The following is an 8,945-nucleotide window of genomic DNA, read 5'->3' on the forward strand; positions in this document are numbered from 1 at the left end:
TTTTAGTCACCAGGGGACAGAGCCAAAGACAGACAGAGAGCGCGCGCGCCAGACTGAGAGAGACAGACGGACAAGGAGAGACAGGGAGAGAGAGACAGGCGGCAGGCAGGCGGGCAGGGAGCGGGTAAATTTATAGCACTGCATTAAAGGCGTTTGTTCTATTTAACCCCCACCCTCTCCCTCCACGGTTAAAAATAAAACAGCGAATAAAGAGGAGGGGAAAAAAGCGAAACATATCGCTTTCTTCGTCTCCCCAGTGGCCCGGGTCCTCGGGGCAGGTCAGGCAGGGTCTTCCAGGAGCGGGCCAGCCTCTGAATGAAGGCCTGTGGCTGTGTGCGTGTGTGCTTGTGTGTGGCGGTGGCGGTGAGGGGTGTGTGGGCGAGCGGGGTGGGGCGGGGGCGGGGGGGGGGCGGGGAGGGGGCATAGTTACACACTTCACGTCTCTCCACCTGGCCCCGGCCCGCCCAGACCACCGCGGACAGGGGAACACCGGCCGGGAGAAACCCTCCTTCTCCCCGCCCCCTTGGCCGCCGCGGGCTGGTGCGCCGGGGCTGCAGTTCCCGACCCGCGGCGGCGGAGTCCCGAGGTTGGGGTGCGCGCGGGCGTGAGTGAGTACGCGCGGGCGCGCGCCGCGTGGGTAACGCGCTCCCCTCGCAGCCCCCAAACCCCACGGGCGCTCGCCACCGCGGGAGCACAACACTCGTTGGCACAGCCCCGGCACACACATGCACACACGCATCCGGCGCGCAACACGGCGCTCAGCCTCCCTAATGCGCACCCGTCCGTAACCCGACAAACCCGCGACCAGCCCAGGCACCTCTGCACCGCCCCCCCACCGCCGCACCTCCCAGGAGGCACTCAGTCCGCCAGAACGCCCCCCTCCCCACCTCCCAGCACCGCCTGCATCCCAGTACACTTTCCGGGGCACCCTCCCCGGCCACCTCTTCTGACACTAGACCCGCAGGAAAGCAGTTCACGTGAATAATCTCGAGAAAGAACTTAATTAACACCGTTATTCACAAGCCGGAACCCTCACGGGGACAACCCCAAACCCACCCCCTCCACCACCACCACCCCCCGCCGCCCCCGCCCGACCTCTGCCTCCCCGGCCTCTGCCGCCGGTTGAGGGGGAAGGGCAGGAGGCTCAGCCCTTCACTCACCGTTTCCTCTCGGTCTCTCGGGCGGGGTGGGCAAGTGAGGGGGGGTGTGAGAAAGGTGCGCGATGCCCCCGCCGCCGGGCTCCTCACCGGCCGCAGCGGCTCATCGCCCCAGCGGGCTGCCCGCCGGCCGCAGCCGCGTCCGGGGCATGTCAGTCTGCCGCCGCCGCCCGCCCGCCGGGCTCCTGGGCTACCAGCTTTCAGGGAGCCTTGGGGTAGCGCATCCGGAGGGCGAGGGCTAGGGCCGGAGCAGGGGGCCTGGGGAGGGGTCCCTCGGCAGCGGTTTAAGGAGCAGGGAGCACGCCTCGGTAGACCCCCGGGAAACCCCGACTCGGGCGCGGGCTCGGACTAAAGCCCTGGAGAGGCCCGGAGTCCCGGCCGCCCGCAGCAAGGGGATCCCTGCCGGGAGGGGCAGGAAGGCGAGCGGCCCGGCGTGCTCTGGCGGCTCCGAGGACCCCGGACTTGCAGTCTGCGTCGCCGGGGCTTTCCCGGGGCTGGGAGCGCGCCGGCTCTCCCCCTAGCACGCCGTCACCGCGGGACTCGTCTCGGCCTCGCCGCGCGCGGAGGGGACGCGCGGAGGGTCTGGTTTCTGGGCGAGCCGAGAGCTTTGCCCATTAAGCTGCAGGAGAAAGCCAAATCAAAAAGCCAATCTCCAAGCCTCCAAAACCCAACGTCACCCTATCACGGCATGACTAGCCGCGCATATTTATCCTCGCGCGCCGATGGAGGTGATTTTCAGAGAGCTTTCCGACCAGCAGCGGGGAGCCGAGTCCGCCTCTCGCATCCCGAGAGCCCCCAGGACCGAATGCAGACGGAACCCGTAGCCCGAGGCCACCCACCCAATCTTTGGAGCCTGGCGCCGGGCGCCTCCTGGCCAGCGGCAGTTCCAAGACGGCGGCGCGTCCTGACCTGGATTCCGCGGAGTCCAGAGCTCCGGGCAGCGGCGGGGAGGGAGGGCAGGCGGGCGCGCAGCACCGGCTTTCCCCTTGTCCTCAGGAGACGCCGCCTGCAATCCCGAAATTAAGTCTCCACCAAACACATCTGTGGTTTTTAAATATAGCAGGGGACGATTAACCAGGCAGGGTCCACCCAGGCCTAGGGGAGGAGTTGAGGGGGGACGGGGTTAGCAGTGGAGGGAAAAGAAAACTCCCTTTCTCCCCTCTTTTTTTTTCCCGTCTGTTCTTGGTGCAGAACTCAGTCTGTCATTTTCTCAACCCAAATCAAACAACAGCTTGTGACAGACGCTTGGGTGAGCGCTGGTATGTTGGCTTTGGGGTTTTCAAGGCTAAAAATACGAGGGGGCTGTCTCCCAAATTGCTGCTTCTTCTGGGCCTGGAGTCTGGAAGAGAGATGGTCCTTTGATGCAGCAACAGAACTAGGGTTTGGGGCTTGGCTTACACGAAGTGTACACACGTAGCCTGAAATCAGATGCCTGTAATTTCTGCTATATTTGTCAGGCTTGGTCCTGGAGGCCTGAGGGGTGGGCAAGCCTCTCCCAAGAATGGGGTTTCACATCCCTGTCTATGGATGGCATTAGGCAGATCTAAAATGAGACTGGTAGGGGCTTCTGTAGAGACACCAGGGCAGATTCTGGGAGAGAACATAGGGGCACCAAGTTGCTCTCGGGCTTTTGCTGCCTGAAGCCGAAAATGATGAGCAAAGAAAGTGAGAATAGTACTCTGCAAGTGTCAGCACCTCCTCAGGGCCAAGTGCCCTGCTAATGAATGTGATTGCCTTCATGTCATCCTCACAAAACTGTGAGACAGGTACAGTTATGAACTCCATTTTTCTCTTGAGGAAATTGAGCCTTAGAGAGGTTAAAAAACCATCCCAAGGCCACATGCAGCAGAACCAAGGACTAGAAAAAGGTGGAATCGACTGCATTTTCACTGATAACTTCAACAGTATGTGCAACTGCCCAGATTCCTGGCTCCCCTAAGAACTGCTCTGGAACAAGGTTTGGTCCAAAGAGATTAAGTAGGCATAGGAATTAGAGAGCGCCTGAGCCTGGGATGGTGTGTGAGTTCTTTCCTGGTCCCTTGAACAATGCTATTCAGCAAATCACACAGTGGTTTCAGTCCTGAGTCTGAGTCCTGGATATCCTCAGTCCTAACTGAGCCCTGTCGGAGAAGGCGATGGCTCCCCACTCCAGTACTCTTGCCTGGAAAATCCCATGGATGGAGGAGCCTGGTGGGCTGCAGTCCATGGGGTCACAAAGAGTCTGACACAACTAAGCGACTTCCCTTTCACTTTTCACTTTCATGCATTGGAGAAGGAAATGGCAACCCACTCCAGTGTTCTTGCCTGGAGAATCCCAGGGACAGGGGAGCCTGGTGGGCTGCCGTCTATGGGGTTGCACAGAGTCAGACACGACTGAAGCGGTTTAGCAGCAGCAGCAGCAGCAGCAGCAACTGAGCCCTGTGGTCTCACATCCCTCAACGTGCATGGATCTTGAATCCAGTTCGGGGCTGAGGCACTGACTCTGCCAAAGTTCAATAACTTCTAATGTGTGATTTCAGGTTATGACAGTTGGTGGGATTTACCTTATGTCTGTTTTCATGGAGACCCATGATGCAGATTGGCCCATAGTCAAGCCCAAGAGACTGCTGGTGGGCCCATAAATTAGCGTAGATTTTAGGGAAGGCAGTTTTGGAAGATACATCAAATTACTTAAAAAATGTGAACCACTTTTGCCTCTACTAGTAATTTTACTAGTAGAAATTCATTCTGTGGCAATAATGGAGGATTTGTGCTCAAATGTTTAGTTACAAGGACATTCATGGTAGTGTTTATAAGAGGGAAAAATTGGAAGCATCTTAATTTTCCATCAGAGAGAACTGGAGAGGGTAGCCTTTCCCTTTCCCAGGGGATCTCCCCAACTCAGGGATGGAACCCAGGTCTCCCGCATTGCGGGCAGATTCTTTACAAGCTGAGCCACAAGGAAAACCCAAGAATATTAGAGTGGGTAGCCTATCTGTTCTCCTGCTGATCTTCCCAACCTAGGAATCGAACTGGGGTCTCTGCATTGCAGGTAGATTCTTTACCAGCTGAGCTATTGTGGAAACCCTTATGAGGTATGCTGCTGCTGCTGCTGTTAACTTGCTTCAGTCATGTCCGACTCTGTGCGACCCCATAGATGGCAGCCCACACAGGCTCCCCTGTCCCTGGGATTCTCCAGCCAAGAACACTGGAGTGGGTTGCCATTTCCTTCTCCAATGCATGAAAGTGAAAAGTCAAAGTGAAGTCGTTCAGTCGTGTCCAACCCTCAGTGACCCCCTGGACTGCAGCCTTCCATGCTTCTCCGTCCATGGGATTTTCCAGGCAAGAGTACTGGAGTGGGGTTCCATTGCCTTCTCCGCTTATGAGGTGTAATTACATATGATGGGTTTTGACAAAAGTAAGTACAAATGTAACAACCACTCAAATCAAGGTACAGGACATTTTCATCTCTCAAAAGTTCTTGGTCCCCTCTGCAATTATCCCTCACCTTCCCTCAAGCAACCATTGATTGTTTTCTGTCACTCTAGATTCATTTTTTGGTGTGTTCTAGATTTTTTTTCTTCTTGCCTCTATATCTGTTGATGTTTCTTCAGTAAATATTTGTTGTTGTTGTTAAGTCACTAAGTCGTGTCCAATTCTTTTGCAGCCTCAAGAACAGGCTTCCCTGTCCTTCACTCTCTCCCAGAGTTGCTCAAATTCATGTCCATTGAGTTGGTGATGTTTTCTAACCATCTCATTCTCTGCCACCCTCTTCTCCTTTTGCCTACCATCTTTCCCAGTATCAGGGTCTTTTCCAGTGAGTCTGATCTTTTCACCAGATGGCCAAAGGATTGGAGCTTCAGCTTCAGCAGTCCTTCCAATGAGTATTCAGGGTTGATTTCCTTTAGGATTAACTGATTTGATCTCCTTGCAGTCCAAGGGACTCTCAAGAGTCTTCTCCAGCATCACACTTCAAAAGAATCAATTCTTTGGCCCTCAGCCTTCTTTATGATACAACTCTCACATCTGTACATAACTACTGGGAAAACAAAAGCTTTCTATATAACCTTCATAAGCAAAGTGATGTCCCTGCTTTTTAATATGCTGTCTAGGTTTGTCATAACTTTCCTTCCAAAGAGCAAGTATCTTCTAATTTCATGGCTGCAGTCACTATACACAGTAATTTGAGAGCCCAAGGAAAAATAAAATCTGTCACTGCTTCTGCTTTTTCCCCTTCTGTTTGCCAGGAAGTGATCTTAGATGCCACGATCTTAGTTTTTGGAATGTTCGGTTTCAGGCCAGTTTTTTTCATGCTCCTCCTTCTCCCTTATCAAGAGGCACTTTAGTTCCTCTTCACTTTTGTCATTATGATGGTTATCATCTGCATATCTTGAGTTTTTTGATATTTCTCCTGCCTGTCTTGATGCCAACTTGTAACTCATCCAGCTCAACATTTCACATGATGTACTCTGCATATAAGTTAAATAAATAGAGTGATAATATATAGCGTTGTTATACTGCTTTCCCAATTTTGAACCAGTCAGTTGTTCCATGTAAGGTTCCAACTGTTGCTTCTTGACCCACATAGTAGGCAGCTAAGATGGTCTGGTATTCCCATATCTTTAAGAATTTTCCAAAGTTTGTTGTGATCCACATAGTCAAAGGCTTTTGCGTAGTCAATGAAGCAGAGTAGATGTTTTTCTGAAACTCCCTTCCTTTCTCTATGATCCAACAAATGTTGGCAATTCGATCTCTGGTTCCTCGGCCTTTTCTAAATCCAGCTTGAACATCCAGAAGTACTGGTAAAGCCTAGCTTGAAGGATTTTGAGCATAACCTTACTATGGGAAGTGAATGCAATTGTCTGGTAGTTTGAACATTCTTTAGCAGTCCCTTTCTTTGGAATTAGGTTGAAAAGTGACTTTCCAGTCCTATGGCCACTGCTGGGTTTTCCAAATTTGCTGACATATTGAGTACAGCACTTTAACACCATCTTTTTTAAAAAATTAATTAACTTATTTTAATTGGAGGCTAATTACTTTACAATATTGTAGTGGTTTTTGCCATACATTCACATGTGTCAGCCATGGGTGTGCATGTGTTCCCCATCCTGAGCCCCCCTCCCACCTCCCTCCCCATCCCATCCCTCAGGGTCATCCCAGTGCACCAGCCCTGAGCACCCTGTCTCATGCATCTAACCTGGACTGGAGATCTGTTTTACATATGATAATATACACGTTTCAATGCTATTCTCTCAAATCATCCCACCCTTGCATTCTCCCACAGAGTCCAAAAGACTGTTCTTTACATCTATGTCTCTTTTTCTGTCTCACGAATAGGGTCATCATTACCATCATTCTAAATTCCATATATATGTGTTAGTATACTGTATTGGTGTATTTCTTTCTGACTTACTTCACTCTGTATAATAGGCTCCAGTTTCATCCACCTCATTAGAAGTGATTCAAATGCATTTTTTAATGACTCATATTCCATTGTAACACCATCATCTTTTAGTATTTCAAATAGCTCAGTTGAAATTCCATCACCTCCACTAGCTTTATTGGTAGTAGAGCATCCTAAGGCCTACTTGACCTCACATTCCAGGATGTTTGGCTCTAGGTGAGTGACCATACCATTGTGGTTTTCTGGGTCATCAAGACCTTTTTGTACAGTTCCTCTGTGTATTCTTGCCACTTCTTAATTTTTTCTGCCTTTGTTAAGTCTTTACAGTTTCTGTCCTGTATTATGCCCATCCTTGCATGAAATATTCTTTTGATATCTCCAATTTTCTTGAAGAGGTCTTACCTTTCCCATTCTATTGTTCTCTTCTATTTTTTGCATTGTTCATTGAAGAAGGGCTTCCTATCTCTCCTTGGTATTCTCTGTAACTGTGCATTCAGTTGGGATGATGAAAGATACTTGTACATATAAATCTCTTTATTTTTTTCTTTGCTCCCTAATAATAATAATATCATTATTTGAAAGCATATAGTTCTTTATCCGGAGAAGGCAATGGCACCCCACTCTAGTACTCTTGCCTGGAAAATCCCATGGACGGAGGAGCCTGGTGGGCAAAGAGTCTGACACAACTAAGCGACTTCACTTTCACTTTTCACTTTTCACTTTCATGCATTGGAGAAGGAAATGGCAACCCACTCCAGTGTTCTTGCCTGGAGAATCCCAGGGACGGGGGAGCCTGGTGGGCTACCGTCTATGGGGTCGCACAGAGTCAGACACGACTGAAGCAACTTAGCAGCAGCAGCAGTTCTTTATCATATTACCAGGGTACATTTGGATTTGCCTATAATCTCTATTTATAATAGTTCTATTAAAATACGAAAAAACATGTATTATTTCCCCTGTTATTCAATACAGTTTTATAGGTTTTAGGCAATACAATAAGATTTAAAAAATTACCAAAATATCCCTAAATAGTAAAATCTTCAATTTCAGGTTAGAAGATTGTTTTCCAGGAAAGATTAAGAAATTCTACTTTATGACTCAGTTTCCTCATCTATGGGCTTCCCTGGAGGCTCAGATGGTGAAGAATCTGCCTGCAACGCAGGAGACCAGGTTCTATCCTTGGGTCGGGAAGATCCCCTGGAGAAGGGAATGGCAACCCACTCTGGTCTTCTTGCTAGGAGAATTCCATGGACAGAGAGCCTGGCAGGCTATAGTCCATGGGGTCACAAAGAGTTGGACACCACTGAGACTAACAGCTTCAATTCCTCATCTATAAAACTGATATAATAGTATCTAACCTGTAGGCATATTATGAGGATTAAATGAGTTAATGCACTAAAAGGCTTGAAACAATGTCTAGCTGTTAGTTGTTAGTTCTCCAAAAATATTAGTTTTTGCTATTAAAATGATTGAAAAATGTGTCTGGATGCAAAATTAAAATACAAAAGTTAATAGTTTTAATAAACAGAAATTTAAATTTCTGGGGGGAGGAAATCCCATTTTTAATAAAACCTTGAACTATAAATACCTAGAAATAAAGTTTACAAGAAAGGCAAAAGACCCAAGTAAATAAAACTATAAAAATATTATTAAAATGTGGAAAAAAGATCATATCTAAATGGAGTCACAACTTCCTAAGATATTAATAGGATGAAATAATGTCATAACAATATCTACCCTTCCCAAAGGAATTTGTATATTTAAGGAAATTTCAACCAGAATCCTAGTTTAATTTTTTTTTTTTACACTGGATATGATGATTTTAAAGGTCAGTGGAGAAATAGCTGAAAACAATCTAGTACATTTTATAGACATCTGGTGTGTGAAGTGAAGTAGGCTTTAATTTAGGAAGTATTACTACCAATAATAATTGGAAGTATTACTACCAATATGGCACCCCACTCCAGTACTCTTGCCTGGAAAATCCCATAGATGGAGGAGCCTGGTAGGCTGCAGTCCATGGGGTCGCAAAGAGTCGGACACAACCGAGCGACTTCCCTTTCACTTTTCACTTTCATGCATTGGAGAAGGAAATGGCAACCCACTCCAGTGTTCTTGCCTGGAGAGTCCCAGGGACGGGGGGAGCCTGGTGGGCTGCCGTCTGCGGGGTCGCACAGAATCGGACACTACTGAAGTGACTTAGCAGCACTACCAATAAAGCCAGAGGAGGGTGATGGAATTCCAGCTGAGCTATTTAAAATTCTAAAACATGATGCTGTTAAAGTGCTGCAGTCAATATCTGAGTAAATTTGGAAAACTCAGCAGTGGGCAGAGGACTGGAAAGGGTCAGTTTTCAATCCATTCCCAAAGAAGGGCAATGCTGAAGAATGTTCAAACTGTAATAC

General features: G+C 48.8%; 1 protein-coding gene across 6 annotated transcripts in view; it reads right to left on the bottom strand.

Annotated features, from left to right (window-relative positions):
* The window catches only part of SLC8A3 (solute carrier family 8 member A3), a 166,781-nt gene extending 164,594 nt beyond the window's left edge, over nt 1-2,187 (bottom strand). For 4 of the 6 annotated variants that reach the window (XM_042252699.2, XM_042252696.2, XM_042252697.2 and 1 more), the window contains exon 1: nt 1,161-2,005. The gene's annotated coding sequence lies outside the window, so the exon portion shown is untranslated. Of the gene's footprint in view, nt 1-1,160; nt 2,006-2,066 lie in introns of those variants that run through there. The other 2 variants (XM_060418226.1, XM_060418225.1) reach the window with 1 other exon arrangement.
* Between the last annotated feature and the right edge of the window lie 6,758 nt (nt 2,188-8,945).

Source organism: Ovis aries, chromosome 7 (genome assembly GCF_016772045.2).
Source record: "Ovis aries strain OAR_USU_Benz2616 breed Rambouillet chromosome 7, ARS-UI_Ramb_v3.0, whole genome shotgun sequence".
NCBI lineage: Eukaryota > Metazoa > Chordata > Mammalia > Artiodactyla > Bovidae > Ovis > Ovis aries.